Raw genomic sequence first — 18,473 nt, forward strand, 5'->3', positions numbered from 1 at the left:
GGCTGCCTTCCCCTTGACCCTAAGTACAGTCAAAGCTGGGACAGCACTAACTTTGTCACTTTTTTATCCCCAGCTCCAAGCATAGTGCCTTGCATACCGTAGGTGATCGACATACGTTCACTGAGTAAATGAGGAAATGAATAAATGTAGCCTTTTTTAGTAAAAGAAAAGAAAGAGAACCTTCCCTATTTGCAAATTCTCCTGCAATTTAAAAGTATGTGTGTCTCTTGTCCTTTCATGATTCCTTGGATCACACTAATTTCCAGATGAATTTTCTTCCAAAGAAAGAGTTTCTTTAAGATAAGTATTAAAAGCTTAAGCGCATGAAATCGCTCTTTCACTAGAAGAAAGACAACAAAATTTCCCAGGGAGAATAAGTGTGTATTGTACAGCATACATTAGAAGAATTAACATTTGATTTTGTAGAGAAATAACTGTTATTAAAGTTAACCAATGACCTCCATGTCGCTAAACCTAATGGACATTTTTTTTTTTTTTGAGGAAGATCAGCCCTGAGCTAACTACAGCCAATCTTCCTCTTTTTGCTGAGGAAGACTGGCCCTGAGTTACCATCCACGCCTATCTTCCTCTACTTTACAAGTGGTGCCATGTCCACAGCCAGGATCCAAACTGGCAAACCCTGAGCCGCCAAGAAGCAGAACGTGCAAACTTAACCACTGTGCCACTGGGCCGGGCCCCCAATGGGCATTTTAAATCTTGTGTATCCTACCTGATTTCTCAGGTGCCATTACTTTAAAACTTACCTTCCCTTTGAAACATTATTTTCCCATTGGGATCCCTGAAACCTTACTCTTCTGGTTTTCCTCCTGTCTCCGTGACTATTCCGTTTCATTCTCCTTTCTCAATCTTTAAATGTTAGAGTTTCTCAAAGCTAGACCTTCAGTCCCTTTTTGTCTCATTCTCTGCTCTCTCCCTCAACAGTCCCATCCAGTCCCTGACTTTATTATCTCCATACCAATGTTTCTCAAATACAAATTTCAGTGCCAAACCTCTCTTCTTGTCTCCAAATCCATCATCTAAGTATCTACTTAAGATCTCTCTTTGGAGAGATAAATGAGCCCCAAATTGAACAAAATAAAAATAGAATTAATGACCACCTATAAAGCTGACTTCCCCTCCAATATTTTCTGTTTCATTGAATGACACTACCATACATATAATAGTTCAAGCCAGAATCCTGGGAATCGTTTTAGACTGCTCCTTCTTTCATAATCCCTATTTCCAATATATCCCTATGTCAATCAATATTTAGTGAATTAATATCAGAAATATTTTACATTAATAAAGATATACAGAGTTCTTAAAGCATATATGTATTATTATGTATTATATATTATCATTATATATATATACACACAAATATATCTTTATATTTGCAGAGCTATAGAATTTTTTCTGAGGTTCCACACAGCATGGATCTAAATGCTATTAAGTGTGGAGGCATTTTTATTATCCTGTCTGCCTTTTTGTACATCATTAGAAAACTCTTCTAGTTTCCTGAGTGAGGATAAGAGCAATGTCATAGTTGGCATCTTCTTTGTTAGTCAAGAGGGCCAAGAAATATAAGCATTTCAGATACCAGTTAACATTTATATCCTGTTTCTCACTTTTTAAGGAGTTTGTAACATAATAACAAAGCTTAGAAATGGAGAGGAGCAGAGAGAAATACGATCTTTAGGAGCTAAACCTCTGAATCCAAGGGAAAAGCTATGGCTGCCTTTTTCATCTTAGCTTTCTTCTGATCAGTTAAGCATAGTTAAAATACAGAGGAACTATTGAGAAAGAGTATTTCATTAGGGTTCAATTGTCTTTGCCTCCCATTCCCTTTTAGTGATAAATAAGCCAGAAAGATCTATATCCTTTCTTTACCTAGAATTAGTGAAAAAGAAAAATTGCTGGCTGCCATTCAGATTATTTGAGCCAAACCTCATTGGCAGTGTTGAGAGAGCCCTAGCCTAGTGTTATAAAATTGACAATATTGCTTCTCATCAAAGTGTGCCTATTTGGGTCACATGGACAACATATGTCTATATGCCTACCTATGTCCTAGAAAGAATAATTCTTCTTGTTAATTAGAATTTAGGTTCTATTGTGGGAAAGAGAGATTCTAAGTAAAGTGGCTTAAACACGCAGAAACTTTGTTTCTCTCCCATAAAAGTGGAGATGCAGAGAGCTCAGGGCTGACATGGTCCTCCACAGCTGTTTGGGACCCAAGCTGCTCCCATCTACCCACGTGCGGACTTCCTCTTTCAGTTTCAAACTTCACTTTTCTCCAACCCTCACTTGGTAGCTAGATTTCGCCATGAGAGTAGGTTCTGGCTGATGGGATGTGAGGGGAAATGATGTTGACAATTTCTGGCATGTGTCCTTAAAGGAAGATGTGCCTCTTCCTCCACAGTGCTGCTTGGGAGGGCAGGAAATGTCATTGTTCTTGGTGCCCACGCATCCAGCTAATAGTCAGAAGAACTATTATCATAGAAGGGAGGACAGATATTGTATATTGTTGGGGACAAGCAGCAGTCTTTGGCACAGGCTTAGAAAGCATTTCTTTAGACTTACACTAATCATACAGCCTAGGGGTGCAGCTCTAAGGGTGCGATAAACTTGGTTTGACTTCTGCTTTCAACGTTTCTGCCTAGGTGAACTTGGGCAAGTTAAAACAGTCTTGTTCGTTTCTTCCTTTAATACTCAACGCAAAACTCCACTATAGACTTCTTCAGGTTGTTTTGCAATTTGTCTTTCTGTCCCCCGTGCTTAGTTTAGCACCGAACACAGTTTGCACTCTCTGTCCTTGTAACAGTTCTTAGAAACAGTAGTTTCCCTATGTGGGTAACAACTATTTGCTCCTTTCCTTCTATAGGCACAGGAAATCATTGTCTTTCATCTTCTTGGATGTGTAATTTTCACTGTCACATTAGTCCCATTCCATTGTTAACACATTCAATTCTCTTACATACCCTCACTTTTTAAAATTTTGTTGAGGTATACTTTACATGTCATAAAATTCACCCATTTTTACTGCACGATTAAGTAATTTGGGGTAATTTGATTGAGTTGTGCCGCTATCACCATAATCCAGTTTTATAATATCGTTTAGAATGTCTTCATCACCCCAATAGAATCCTTTATGCCCATTTACCCTTAAACACATTCTCTTTTTTTTTCTTTTAACCCCCTAGTTGTGAGTGCCTCTGGTTGTACTACTTTTTTTTTTTTTTTTTTTTACCAATTTCCCACTTGAAATTGTAAGCCAACATGTATTATATGTCTACTGAGAACTCAGTAAGTGCTTGGTGCTACGGAGAATTCATAGAGAATAAAACAAAATACTAATTTGAAGGGGCTAGGTAGTTGGCTAAATAAGACCTCGGTTTGAGACCACCATAAGAAAATGTGTCTTCTATGTCCAGCTTTTGTGAATGGGCAGGACTGTAAGACTATAGAAACTTCTATCCTTGAGTAGATCATTTAAATTTGAAAAAATGTTTCATTCCCCATATAGACAGATATTTTTTCTCCTTTTAGTCTTAAAAATCCCTTTCTTAAACTGACTGACCATTGTTAGTTTCCAGAAGTATAGGCTTTCTGTAACATCTCTCTTAAATGTCATCTTAAATATGTACCTCCTTCTGTTTCCATCTATTTGTAACCAGAATCTAAATTATAGAATTTACATCTTTCCAAGCAGGATCTAACTTACCGTTCAATAAATACTTCTAATTCTAAATGCAAATTATCATCATCATTGTAATTTTTCACTTTGGGCTACGTATTGAAAAGAGTAATGTTTATTAACTTTCTCTGAGTTAAAAGTAACTAGCAGCTTTTTTGGTCCTCGGGTTGTTATTAATGATAATTAACTGTGGTGATAAAGAATTACTAATAGTCATGACCCTGAGGAGCAAAATATTGTACTTCAAAGAGCTGCCTGTTCCTTTAGGTGTTGAGTAAAGCAATCTAGTCTTTTTCTACGCAGGAAACCACAGCATTGGGCATTCCCAGATGCCAAGTGCAGGCCACTCTCCTCCCGCCCCTTCTTGAGCCATTCTAATGGCCAGTCAATCAACAGGGACATTTCACTTGAGGGATGCATTCACGTAACATGGGGGTAGGGTAGAGGAGACAGAATATGTGAAGTTCAGAAATGCTTGTTTTTAGCACTTGAACACCTGCCTCCACCAGTTTTATTTTATATCAAGGAAAATAGGGATGAGAAATTGGACTGAATCAGCTTCTTTCATCCTCTAGCAATGCCAATTCCCAAGGCGGGCGGGTGGAGGGGGGCTCTGGGCAAGGAGTCGTCCGCTCTCAGAATGATGGCAGGTTTGGCTTCTCATACAACTAGGGGAAGAACTTCAGAAAGTATGCACTCGAATCTATGGTTCTCTACCTTGGCTGCATATTAGAGTCACCTGGGAAGCATTTTAAAAATTGCATGTCTAGACCATCCTCAGACTGATTAAATCAGTATATTTGGGGATGGGATTCAAGCATCAGAATTTTTCTTTTTTTGGTGAGGAAGATTTGCCCTGAGCTAACATCTGTGCCAATCTTCCTCTATTTTTCGTATGTGGGACACCTCCACAGCATGGCTGATGAATGGAGTTGGTCCACACTCAGGATCCAAACCTGCAAACCCCAGGCCACCGAAGCAGAGTGCACAGCACTTTAACCACTCAACCATGGGTCAGCCCCCAGAATTTTTTTTAAAGCTTGCCAGTTATTTCCAATATGCAGCCAAGGTTGAGAAACACTGGGCTAATAATAGATATCGTTTGTTGCGGTTTTTTCCCCAATGTTATTGAGATATAATTGACATATAACATTGTATTAGTTTAAGGTGTTCAATATAATGATTTGATACACATACATATTGCAAAATAATTAAGACAATAAGTTTAGTTAAAAACCTTCACTAGACATCCCTTGTTGACTTGCAAATAGCACTCTAGCAGCTGTCCTCAGGCTTAGCTGCACATTGGAACCACCTGAGAGTTTAAAAAGCTACTGATGATGGGGCCAGCTGGTGGCGGCATAATGGTTAAGTTTGTGCTCTTCCTGGGGCAGACCTACACACCACTCATTAAGCCATGCAGTGGTGGCATCCTATGTACAAAATAGAGGAAGAGTGGCACAGATGTTAGCTCAGGGCCAATCTTCCTCACCAGAAGAAAAAAAGCTACTGATACCTGGACCTACTCATGGATATTCAGATTTAATTGGTTTGGAGTTGGGCTCAAGCAAGCACCAGCATTTTTCAAAGATTTTGCCAGTAGCTCTAACGTGCAGTCAGGAGTAAGAGCTGCCTGGACTGGGAATAAACATCTTTCAGCTCATAGCCAGCTCTGAGGGAAAGACACTCTATACCTGCTGGACGGAGCGCCAAGAGCTGAAGCAAGAGTGTGAAAAGGACGGTGGAAACAGTGCCAGAGGTAAACGTCATCTGCCTCAAAGTGGGGGCCTAGGGTCAATCCTTATGAATGGGGTGTGTGTGTTTGATGTGAGTGACATTGAAAGAGACTGAGAATAGGAGGTATTTGTCCCCAAGCATGAGACATGTGGGGAGGATTGAAGACAGAACTGAATTTTCTTATGCTCCATAATTTTGGACACTTGGCCAATCTTTCTTCATCTGCACACAGAGCTGGGGCAGTTCGCTTACATACAGAATAGAGGAGATCCAAGAAGTTTTCCTGAAAAGACTCCCTAATCCAAAAGTGTGCCTCCTGGTTCACCTTTCCCACCAACGACAGTGGCTGAAACAGCCCACGGTGTTAGGGCCTTTCCTTTGGGTTAACCCAGGCCAATAAATCAACTTCGCATGCTCTGTCGGCTTTAGAGCTTGGCTTTATTTTCCTTATCCAACGCACCAAGTTAGGCCTTGGACTGGTGGACTAGGAGGACTGAGCATTTAAAAGGAGGCTTCTCTGCACTTAGCTCTGAAATTTAGGAATTGTCTGAGAAAGAAGTCCCAGAAAGGGAGTGCCTCAGGTGGTGGAGAAATAAGCCATAACATGAGGAAGGGATCCTAAAGAGGAGGTTAAGGTGAAGTCACCAGAGGCAAATGTGCTTCCTTTCCGTTAACTAAATACTACTGCTGTATTTGCCCTGGTGTAAACCTTGGGATGGAGGAAGGGCGCTGGCCCTGTTTCCCGCCCGTTTCAGCGTCAACTGAAGACGTTGATGTTCTAGCGCCGCAGGCCGGGATGCAGGGGTTGGCTTGGAAATGTTCTGGCTTGGAGCAGAGCCGCTTACTGACTGTCCACTGACGCAGCTGTGTTTTTTTGGACATTCTGTATTGTAGTTGTATTAGATCAGTATGTGGCTTGTTCTAGTTAAAAACAAAATCAGATTATGAGCCATTATTTGTTTAAATTGCCCTAAGCAAACGCTGGATTTATTTATATTTTTAATCTAGGAGTTGATTGTGAAGCTTGTGGTTTACCCAGAGTTATTTTGAAACGTCTGCTTTCTGCTCTGGCTTTTGGCCTGCTGACTGTTTCATTTATGAGGGATGCTCTGCTGCAACAGAAGGCTGTGGAAATTCTAGGCCCTCACTATCGAGGGTACCTGCTGGGGTCAGCCTTACAGGTCGGCTGGAAGTGATGGTGACCCAGCTCCCCGACACCAAATCTCTCCCCTGCTCCCTCCCATCAGGGTGTGAAAGGCCTCTACCACCCGGTCTTCGCTTGCCTGGAGGGGTTATCAGTTTAAACTGCACCGGGAAGGGTCAAACACACATCATTGCACTATAATACACGTTAACTCATGTATTACCTAGCACTCAAGCACCTGGAGAGAGGCAATTTCCGAGAAAACAGGACTCAGTACATTTCTCCATTTGGGGCTGGGAGTGCGATTAGTGGTTAGGGAGGGTTCAGAGGACATTAAAGGAGGTGTTCAGTGACTTACATTACTATCATAACGTATCAGTCAGATGGGTTCATGGTGTAAATATCAGAGAGAAAAATCCATCTTGAGCAGGTCCCCTGTCCTGACTTTATCATAATTTATATGATTTAGCTACAAAGAGGGCAGCGATGTCATTTTCTTTCTTTCAGTTTGGGCCCCTCAAAAGAAGAGCATGTTGCAAAATCATTTTCGTCTCCCAGTTGGTTGTAACTCCTACAAAACCCAGTTTATAGGAATTTGGCGTGAACACGTCATTTTCCTAGGATGTGGGTTTATTTCATGGGGAGGGGGCGTTGTACAGCTAAATCTATCAGGTTTTCGGGCGTGCACAGAAGGTCGCCACCGCTCTGCTCCGGGAGCAGGTCTCCTGGGCCGGCGCGTCCCGCGGGCCAAGACCTCGGTCGGAGTCGGAGGCGGGGTTCGATTCCACCGCTCAGCCGCCGGCTGGACGCACCGCGAGTTCCCGCTCTCCGCGCCTGCGCGGTAAACATGCAGAGGAGTTCGGCACCCGCCGGCAGGCCGAGCGCCGACGTCCCGCCCTCCCGGAGGGGCTGGGCGCCCGATCCCTCCTTCCCCTAGCTCCAGGCACCCGGCAGAAGTGCTCGGGAGCTGTTCCTCGATGCGGCTGCACGGCGTCCCGATGTATCATGGAAGCAGCTTAAGACGGGAGTGGGAAGGGCAAAAACATGCTCCAGACACATCAACCAAGATAAACTCTTGAAATTTTGCTATAGTAAGTTGACTTTTGCTAAATAAACTGAATGAATACCTATACCAGAAATAGGATCGTTGGCTGGGGGATGTAGCTCAGTGGTAGAGCGCGCGCTTCGCATGTGTGAGGTCCCGGGTTCAATCCCCGGCATCTCCATCCAGCCGCCGTCGCTTTTTCTCAGCCACATCCTAGAAACTGTATATTCTATTGCCCGTACATACGTTTTGCTCACACACTCTTGGGCTCCCATAACTAATAGAAAAGAGAGGCCGAATGTAACAGCGAAGTTTAGGGAAACAGCCGTTTCGGTTGCTGAAAATAAAATTGAAACTGCAAACTAGCTTTGATTCTTCCTTCTTCGTTTGCAGAAAGCCAATGATTCGATGTTTTTATTGAATTTGTTTTGGGGACCTGAGATACGGAGGTTTTTAAAAGGGAAAGTAAAACTGAGCGCTGCATTGGCCGGGAATCGAACCCGGGCCTCCCGCGTGGCAGGCGAGAATTCTACCACTGAACCACCAATGCTTACGGGAAAGCGCTTTTCCCGTACCTTACTAGAAGATATAGTTCCATGTGGGCAATAATTCTTTTCTGTTAGTAATTGTGTATTTATGTATTCACTATTAGAGAAAACGGCGGAATTTTTAATTAAATAATTATCATAAAATATTGGGAAAACGTTAATATTTACCAAAAAATCTTATTAACTTCGGTTGAACTTCATGAAGAGATGCTTTCTTCTGAAGCTGTCCTTGGTGACAGAGGCAAATGAAAATTTTATGTCGGTACAGGATTACGAAATTGCCCGGCTGTGTCTTCAGACATTTAGATAATTTATAACAACCCTTTCCTTTTTTCTTTTATTATCTTAGCTCTTCAGACAAACACACGATAACATTTGTCAGGGATTGGGAGTAGGGGTGAGGGAGCAGCAAAGGGGAACTGGGACCTTGATCCAAATTATAAAGGTTAGTTGGAACTGCGTGATCTGAATACAGAACTTTGAGGCATTGGTGATTCTAGCCAAGTGAACTACATTCTGGAACGTGCCCCTTCCTTCACAGCGAATGACTTGATCTTGAGACACCTTTGAAAGGTGTCTTTCAACTCTAATAGTATGAGTCTGGTCATTGGCCCTTAGTTTCCATGGACAGTAAATTGCAAACCATACAAAAAGATATATGAGGAGAAAGTGAAGTGAAGGAGATGCACTTATGGAAATGAATCTAAACATAAGAGAAGGCTCTGGATTTAGGCATCATTGGCCCTTTACCTCTGGGAGGGAAATTCCCAACAATCTGCAGGATCTTTGATGGCCAAGGAGGATTTTGGAGAAAAAGTAACGTTAAACAGATAGCAGTTACTATATGCTGGGCTATGTAAGTATGCTACACATGGACTTCAACTCAGTGAGTTGGGTATTATAATTTCCCCAACTTAACAAATAAGGTAACTGAGGCTCCTAGAGGCAAGATTGGAAAGCACGTAGTACCATGTTTAAGGCCTTGGATGCTTAGCCACCACCCTGTTCTGCCTACAACAGAATAAATCTCTGTGTACTTGCACCAGAAATACTGCATGTAGCTCAGGACAGTGTGTATCAAGAACCGTAGAGTGGAGTCAGAGAAAAATCATAACGGCTACTGAAATAATGTAAAGAATTCTGTGTTAAGATTTATTTTTAAGGACTTTTTATTGTGTGGATGTAGAACAAAGTTTGAGGACAAAATACATTACAGAATTATAAAGACATAAAAGACATGAAGAGATGAGGAAACAGGAACTCTAGACTATAATCCTAAATAATCTGCAAACAGGAACATTGACTATAGTCTTAGGTAACCTGGGGCAGAACAAGGTCAAATCATTTTACCTTTCCAAACTTCAGTCCTTTAAAATGAGAGAACTGGAGGAGAGACATGGGGTTTTTGTTGTTGTTGTTTGTTTGTTTGTTTATGAGGTCACATTGGTTTATAACATTATATAAATTCAGGTGTACATCATTATATTTAGATTTCCGTGTGGACTGCATCGTGTTCACTACTTAAAGACTAATTACCATCCGTCATCATACACATGTGCCCTGTCACCTCTTTCCCCCTTCCCCTCGGGTAACCACCAACCTAATCTCTGTATCTATGTGTTTGTTCGTTGTTGTTGTTTTTATCTTCTACTTATGAGTGAGATTGTACAGTATTTGGCTTTCTCCATCTGACTTATTTCACCTAGCATAATACACTAAAGTTCCATCCATGTTGTCGCAAATGGCAAGATTTCATCTTTTTATGGCTGAGCAGTATTCCGTTGTGTATATATATACCACATCTTCTTTATCCATTCATCCATTGATGGGTACTTAGGTTGTTTTCAAGTCTTGGCTATTGTGAATAATACTGCAATGAACATAGTGGTGCAAATATCTTTTTGATTTAGCAGTTTTGTGTTCTTTGGATAAATACCCAAGAGTGGAATAGCTGGATCAAATGGTAGTTCTAGTCAATTTTTTGAGGAATCTCCATACTGTTTTCCATAGGGCCTGTACCAGTTTGCATTCCCACCAGCAGTGGATGAGGGGCATTCTGAAGGGCTCTAGCTTTCCAGAAGGGCCCCAAGCCCGTTGGCTAGTGACGCCTCACCTTCTTTGCCCAGCCTTCTCACTTTCCCTGGCTCATTTTTAAACTCTCCTATTTATTTGCATTTGTTTGATGGGTTACAAGTCTGAAATAAAAAACTTTGAAAAGCCCTGAACTAAATGACCTAAGTTACTTTGAACTACAAAATGTTATGATTCAAAATAAAAAAAAATCTAAAAAACCCCTCAGCATGAGAAATGCCGCCAGAAATGTAAAACAGGTGGAAGAAATCAAATAAGAGTTACAGTCCAATGGCAGACATTATTATGGCCTACCAAAGGCCATTTTACTTTCTTTCTTACTAAAAGTCGAGATGAGTCTCCCTAGCTCTGGGGACAAATGTGGTACACTAAGTTACTTATTCCATTTTCCTTTTCAGGGATTGATCTGGGATGGGCATTTTGACAGTTCCTGCCAATGAGAGGGAAGTATAGTCAGCCAGGGGCTTCTGGGAAAGATGGTATGGAAGATCTCTTTTGCCCTTTCTTTCCTGCCTGTAACACTGCTATATGAGGTATAATGTTGGAGCTGCCTCAGCCATCTGGTGATTTGAAGGGAGACTGAGGATGACTGAGCAGAAAGAAAGAAAGAGACACTGCACCATGCCGGGATTGTCTTCATGCAGACTGTTGGTTAGTAAGACATTAAAAATTTTTATTAAGTCCCATTGAGTTAGGCATTTTGTTACATGCATCCAAAAGCATGCAGTGTGAGTGTGTGTGTCCAGCAGTTCACACACTTTGATACAAGGCTGGGGCAAGTCTTCTGTTTTGTGGAGAATCCATACCTTGATATTTGGGTGAGGCTAACTCGCCCCTTTGTCTCTGTTTCTCTGTTGCAAGGGTAGGTATGTGAAACAAGTCTAGCCAAATATTTTCCCTGACCACTGTGTTAATAACATGGATATGTGACCATACCAGGGACAATCAGAGTCCTGACCAGAACTTTCTTGACAGAGCTATAAGTAAAAGCTATCTTTCAGCTTGGGTGGGCAAACAGGTTAAACGCATAGCTGGGGTTGCTGGTGCCATCTTGCTTGTCCAAAGGAGAAAGAGACAAACATGTCTCTAGTATGATATTGAGCTCCTAGAAACAGCCATGCCTGACTAGAACAAATTCTATGTTTTGTCTTTATGTGAGTCAGTAAATTGTCATTCAACAGTAAGTTATTTTCTTTTTGGTTACTTTGAGTAGTATTTATATTGCTCACACCTGAACAACACAGACTGAGAAACTATTTTACCCAAAACAGTAAATTTAGAGAACTCCTTACCCAGAATGTGATATAGGCTGAAAATACAAAAGTTTAAAGAAATTCATCAGTGGTAGAATTACAAAGAGAAAAGTTTGAAGGACACCTCCCTAGTTCGCCGGAATTATGTTAACTCTGTAGCCTGAGAAGCTGCTGAAGATTTTTTGAGCGGGGGAAGGATCAGAGCATTTGAAGGGAAGATCTGGCAATGGTGTGTCAGAGAAGTCAAAGTAAGAGAAACCAAAAGTAGGGAAGGTCACCCAGGAGGTGGTTATAATGGGAGCGGAGAGGCAATGAGGTCCTGAACTAGAGTGAAGGCTCTAGCATGAGGTTCATGGCAAGACAGAAGGAGGAAGGAAAATGAATCTAGGAATCTAGCTTAAATAACTGGGAGAATAGTGGTATAATGTCAGGAAGTTAGGAGGAGAAAGGACTGGAAGGAAAAGTGCGGAGCAAAATGTTCACTTTTGGCAATTCTATTTGAGGTAAGTAGGGGGAGATGCCTACTGGGCAGCTGACATCTAGATCGGGAGAAACCAAGGCTAGAAAGTGGAGTCGGGAGTCAACTGCACAGAAGTGAAAGGTAAGAATGTAGAAGTGGAGGAAATCCCAGAGAGAGAAGAGAGCTGAGAGCAGAGCCTTGGGAAAGTCTATTTTAGGGAGTGGCAGGAGTAGGGGAGCCAAAGGGAGAGTAGCAGGGGACTGGGGTGTCATGGAGTCTGTGGAGAGACAGCATACTCAGGCAGGCAGAATCCGCCCTTTTGCTATTTCTGGGCAACACATCATGACAAACACATGTATTATGTATTGCGTTTCATAGATATACTCTGTATTAATCCTGTTTTACATCAGAGATGCCGTGGCAGGCAGTGATTTCAATATTGGTGTGGTCAAGCATGGGAAGATCACAAGATGGTCAATGGTGCCTTCAAGGTGGCACACACTGACACTTTCCCTGGTCTGCTGTGCTCCCATACTCTGATGAGCAGCCCCCACTGAGGTTGGGAGAGAGGAATAAAGCAGCCAGTACCCTGAAATGTTACACAGTCATCTCCCTTGGGATACCTCTTCATTGAGACAGCCCCATGGGGCAGGCAGGGGCTTGCAATTTGCATGAAAGCGCCTTCAAACACTTGCCCAAGGCACCTAGTCCCTCAGTGGTTTTGGCTCATCATGGAAATGTGACCAGGCTTATATGGTCTGAGGAAAGCAAACCATTAAGAAACAGAAATAGTTCATATAATACATAGCCACCAAAGCGATGACTTTTTTTTTTTTTTAACTTGTGAGTGATTGTATTGATTTAATACACACAGCTTATTTCTGTCCCAGGTTACAAACTAGCCCTGGGGAAATGGTGGAGCCAGTCATTTGGATTGCCCTTTACTGGCTGGGAATTAAGTCATTACTTATTCCATTTTAGAATCACAAGTAGTACCCCAAGGCCTACTTTCTTAAGGATTAAAATCAAAGCATGGAAATGAAGAATCCAGGTGTAACTCTCAGATGCATGCAGATGTTGAGAATGCAGCGATTTTTCCTGGAAAGCTGTCACTGCAAAATCATGCCGTTCATGATATGCTCATTCCTAGTCCTCCAGCATGTCCAATTAGTCAACAAGTCTGATTTTCCCCTTTTAAAATGGCATTGAATCTTGCTTTTCCTCCTCATGCCCATCGCGTCCACCTAGTGCAGACCCTAATCAGCTCACTCCCTGAGTGATCGGGAAAGCCCTGGTTTCCTTTGCCACCCTGCATGGTGCTACCAGTTGAATTTTCTCCCTCCCTCTCTTACTACTTCCCTCCCCTCTTTCCTCCCTCCTTTTCTTATTTCCTTAAGTTTCGAGAACTCTATTATTCCTTTATTGCTTGTTCAAAAATTGAATTAATTTCAGATCCCTACAGAGTCTTCAGGGTGGAGGAAATGTGAATTCTTTATTCTTCTCTTGATGTCCATGTATGGGTGCGACATTTATTCAGATACTCTTGAGCTGTAGCTCATGGCCTCCCACCACTTAATGGCAGAAATGGCTTCATCTTCCCTTCCCAAGGGCACTCTTGTCTTCCTCCCAAGTCATTTGGTCTTTTAAAATATATATATTTTTATAAGTAACCCATGCATATACACAAAATTCGAAAGATATGAGAGTACATGTTAAAAAGTATGACTTCATCCCACCTATCCCAGTTCCTGGGTTTCCCTTCCTAGAGGCAACCACCATTATCAGTTTTTTGTGTTTCCCTCTGCAGATATTCTGTGTAGATACAAATATTGCATTTTATGTTTATGCTCAAAGGGTACATACCGTACACACACTGCTGTGCTCATTGTCATTTCTTTCTTCTTTTTCAGAAAAATAGATCTCAGAAAATGTTTTTGTAAGTATATGAGAGCTACTGCGTTCTTTTTAATGGTCTTATGTTGATTTTTTAACTGTCCTTTACCGGCTAGGAATTAAAACATTATTTATTCCATCTCGTAATCACAGATAGTGCCCTAAGTTTCCTAAGGATTTAGACTCAAGGCATGGAAATGAAGAACCTAGCTGTAATACTAAGATGCATGAAGGTGATGAGAGTGTCCATTGCGTGAAGTTACCATAATCACCTGAACCAGTTCCTTAGCAGAGAATATTTAGGCTGTTTCTGACCTTTGCTGGTAGGAACAACAATGCAGTGACTATCCTGGAACAAATGCCATTTTGCTCCTGTATGAAAATATCTGCAGGGTAACTTCCTAGAAGTCCAACTGCTAAGCAAGTTGGTGAGTGCATTTTAAATTTTGATACGTATTGTGGAAATACTCTCTGGAGAGGTCTTTATTTTTTTAAACCTTGTTCTAGTTATAGTATTCCTTTGCTCACAAACCTCAGGGGATCCTAGTTCCAACCACATTTTCAAAACCCTGCTAGATTCTGGGTGAGCTTCACGGATGTGCAACCTGTGCAGTTGTACAGAGCCTCACATTTGGTTTAATGCTCTGCTGTGACCATGTTGTAATTGTTAATTTTTGAACAAGGAGCCCTGCGTTTTCATCTGGCACTGGACCGTAAAAATGATGTAGCCTGTCCTAGCTACATTCTTTAGACTCCCCAAATCCTGGGCCCGTTTACCTTTTGCAGTCTACATTCTTGCTGCTCTCTGTCATGCACAAAACACAGCATACGCATCCCTCATGATGATGGCTTTGTCCAGGTTGCTTTCTCCATCCGGAACATTTCCCCTTCTTCTCTGTGCATCTTTCAAAGGGTAGTTTTCAGCTTTATCTCCACCTGGGAAGCCTTATTCAGTTATTTCGACCATTGTGTGTTTTCCTTTTCCTGTCTGACTCCAAAGTTCTGCCCTTTCCACCCTGCCCATTTCTGCTTATGAGTTCTGGTTCTGCCCTCAAATCTAGTTACCACTAGATGAGTCATTTCTTTTCTCTAGGCCTTATTTTCCCTAGGTGCAAAATGAGGATATTGTTCTAGATCACCAAGATTCTCCTCAGCACTAATAATCTGTGAACTTTTTATATTGCTTTGAAAGATGATGAGTTTGAGGTTGTAGAGAAAACATGCATTTCACTAAGTGAAAACACAGTTGGACTCTCAGAGACGTCATAGCAGAGTGAAAGGGTAAGAGACGACAGAGCAGTGGGTTTGAACAGAGAAGAAATTTTCTCATTACATTTTTTTAAAGTTATCAAAGAAATTCAAGTTCAAAAAGGAGATATTGTTTATAACTACTAGACTAGACAATATTATAAAGCTGCAGAATGCTGAGTGTGGGCAGGCACACAGGGACATGTGACCCTGGTAGGCATGTGGATGGGTGCAGCCATTTGGGACAGCAACTGGCACTACCTGGGCAAATTAGGTTTACATGTCAACCATAAAGTAGTATTTTCACTTGGGTGTTTACTGCAAATAAGTTCCTATGTAGGTCAGTGGAAGGACTTGTACCACAATGTTCATTGCAGTATTATTTGTGGAAGCAACCCAAGTGTCCTCTGGGAGTGTGGGCAGGTGAGTGGCAATGATGCACACCATGACTTGTACACAGCATGTAGAAAGAGTGGGTTAGATGTATCACAGAGCAATAAGGATGGTCTCAAAAAATGGTACCTGGTGAATAATGTAAGGTAGAAAATGAGATATGACAATATAATTTACCTAAGTTTAAAATTATGCACTCAAAATAATATATGTTTTATAAGGTCACATATAAACAGAAAGATGTATGTTAAGCACAGTATAATTATGGCTTATGGGGAGGCAAAGGAAATGGAATAGGATATGGGGATAAAAGTGAATAAATTTAAGAACAAAGCAACCAAGAGGTGTGACCTAATGATAATAATGTGTCTTGAACAGAGACGTATGATCAATTCAACCCTAGACAAATGAGCTCCCCAACTCAAAAAGTGATGAAAAGTCAAAAGTAAAGCATCCGCATTATAAAAATGCAAACGGCACAGAGTACAGAATCAAAACTAAATTTCTTCCCCATTCAAGCATCCTTCTGCATTTCCTGGACTCAGTTCTTAAAGTTTTTAGCCTTTAATGACTTCTTGTCTAGCCTCTCTCTGTGTATATCCACGTCAGCGCAGGCAGATCTGCCCTCGCTGTAATAAGGACAGAGTCCACTGTGGTGGAGACATCACATAATCTAATCAATTCCTCATTGATGGACCCTGTTTACTAGACTGTTGCTTGTTTTCTTACTGATTTTTCAGAGTATTTGTTTATTAACAAAACTCATTTGTATTTTCCTTTTCTGGACTCCTGCAATATTTCTAGTCCCTGTCAAAATTTAGCTCTGAGATATTTGTATTTTTTACTGTTACTCATATCTCCCTAATACATTGTACATATGGTCAGATAAACCTTTATGTAATTGTTCTGTTTGGGTGATCGCTTTTCAGCAGTCCCTAACACAATATGGATACAATGTCAGTATTCAGATATTCTGATTGATATTGGGAATTGCATATGCAAAGCTACCTATCAATACTCATCTATATATATTAATAATAATCAATATTTTTTTTAGGAGGAAAACTCCAACTGAAGTTTGGAAATATTTAAAAACAATCTCTTTCTCTCTCTCACCTTCCCTCTCTCTCTCGGTCTTTCCTTCTCATACCCTGGAATGATAGCACTCCTCATACCATACACAAACATTGCAAAATTAGCCCAAAATTGTAATAGAAACCCTGTGACTTTTGGTCTAATTTATTTGTGAGGTGTTATGGGTTGACTTGTGTCCCCCAAAATTCATGTGTTGTAGTCCTAACCCCTAGCACCTGTGAACGTGACTTTTCTTTTTGAAACAGGGTCTTCAGAGATGATTAAGATGAAGTCATCGGGTGGGCCCTAATCCAATAGGACTGTGTGTTTATAAAATGGGGAGATTTGGACACAGAAACACACACACACACACACTGGGAGAACGCCATGTGAAGATGAAGGCAGAGATTGGACTGATGCTTCTACAAACCAAGGAACGCCAAAAACTGCCAGCAAACCACCAGGAGCTAGGAGAGAGGCGTGGAACAAAGGCTCCCTCACAGCTGTCAAGAGAACCAGGCTGCCAACACCCTGATCTTGGACTTCTAACCCCAGAGCTGTGATACAACAAATAGCTGTTGTTTAAGCCACACAGTTTGTGGTAGTCGCAGTCCTACAGACTAAAATACCAGGTAGTCAAGAAGTAGAAACTCAGCAGATAGAATAAATAACTCAGCAGTCTTAAATTTTTGACTTGGGAGAACCCATTATGTTTGTTTATTAATAACATTAATTTCAGTCTTTTTTCAAAAAAATTTTTTATTGTGGTCTAAATAGTTTATAACATTGTGAAATTTCAGCAATACATTAATATTTGTCAAACACCATATAAGTGTGCCCCTGCACTCCTTGTGCCCACCTTCCCCCTCCTTTCCTCTGGTAACCACTAAATTGTTCTCTTTGTCTGAAGGTTGTTTATATCCCACATGTGAGTGAAATCATACGGTGTTTGTCTTTCTCTATCTGGCTTATTTTGCTTGACATGATGCCCTCAAGGTCCATCCATGTGGCTGTGAATGGGACAATTATGTCTTTTCTTATGGCTGAGTAGTATTCCATTGTATATATATACACACACCACATCTTCTTTACCCGCTGGGCACTTGGGTTGCTGCCACATCTTGGCTATTGTGAATAATGCTGCAATGAACATAGGGGTACATAAGTCTCTTTGTATTAGTGATTTCAAGTTCTTTGGATAAATACCCAGTAGTGGGATAGCTGGGTCATATGGTAATTCTGTTTTTAATTTTTTGAGAAATCTCCATACTGTTTTCCAAAGTGGCTGCACCAGTTTGCATTCTCACCAGCAGTGGATGAGGGTTCTCTTTTCTTCACAACCTCTCCAACATTTATTATTTTTTGTCTTGATGATTATAGCCATTCTAAATGGGTGTACGGTGATATCTAAGTGTAGTTTTGATTTGCATCCCCTGATGATTAGTGATCTTTTCATGTGCCTATAGCCATTTGTATATCTTCTTTGGAAAAATGTCTGTTCATATCCTCTGCCCACTTTTTGATTGGGTTGTTTATTCTTTTGTAGTTCAATTGTGTTAGTTGTTTATGTATAGTGGAGATTAACCCTTTATTGGATTTATGATTAGCAAATATTTTCTCCCAGTTGTTGGGTTGTTTTTTCATTTTGATCTTGGTTTCTTTTGCCTTGCAGAAGCTCTTTAGTATGATAAAGTCCCACTTGTTTATTTTTTCTTTTGTTTCCCCTGTCTGAGTGGACATCAACATTAACTTCATTCTTAACATGAATTTTTTGCCTTAATAAGTTCCTGCAATTAAAGCAACACAAAGGGGCCAGCCCGGTGGCACAGTGGTTAAGTTCGCACATTCCACTTCTTGGCAGCCCGGGGTTCACTGGTCTGGATCCTGGGTGCG

The 18,473-nt window shown here is 41.1% G+C and overlaps 1 long non-coding RNA gene and 2 other non-coding genes across 3 annotated transcripts; 2 read left to right on the forward strand and 1 right to left on the reverse strand.

Moving 5' to 3' along the window:
• Positions 1-7,426: 7,426 nt before the first annotated feature.
• Positions 7,427-18,203, forward strand: LOC139076795 (uncharacterized). The gene is made up of 2 exons (XR_011528758.1): positions 7,427-7,666; positions 16,847-18,203. It is a non-coding gene; the product is annotated as an uncharacterized lncRNA (long non-coding RNA).
• Positions 7,730-7,801, forward strand: TRNAA-CGC (transfer RNA alanine (anticodon CGC)). Its single transcript has one exon. It is a non-coding gene; the product is annotated as a tRNA-Ala (tRNA).
• On the reverse strand, positions 8,100-8,170 carry TRNAG-GCC (transfer RNA glycine (anticodon GCC)). Its single transcript has one exon. It is a non-coding gene; the product is annotated as a tRNA-Gly (tRNA).
• Positions 18,204-18,473: the final 270 nt, after the last annotated feature.

The sequence above is a fragment of the Equus przewalskii genome, chromosome 17, assembly GCF_037783145.1.
Source record: "Equus przewalskii isolate Varuska chromosome 17, EquPr2, whole genome shotgun sequence".
In the NCBI taxonomy this organism is placed as follows: Eukaryota; Metazoa; Chordata; class Mammalia; order Perissodactyla; family Equidae; genus Equus; species Equus przewalskii.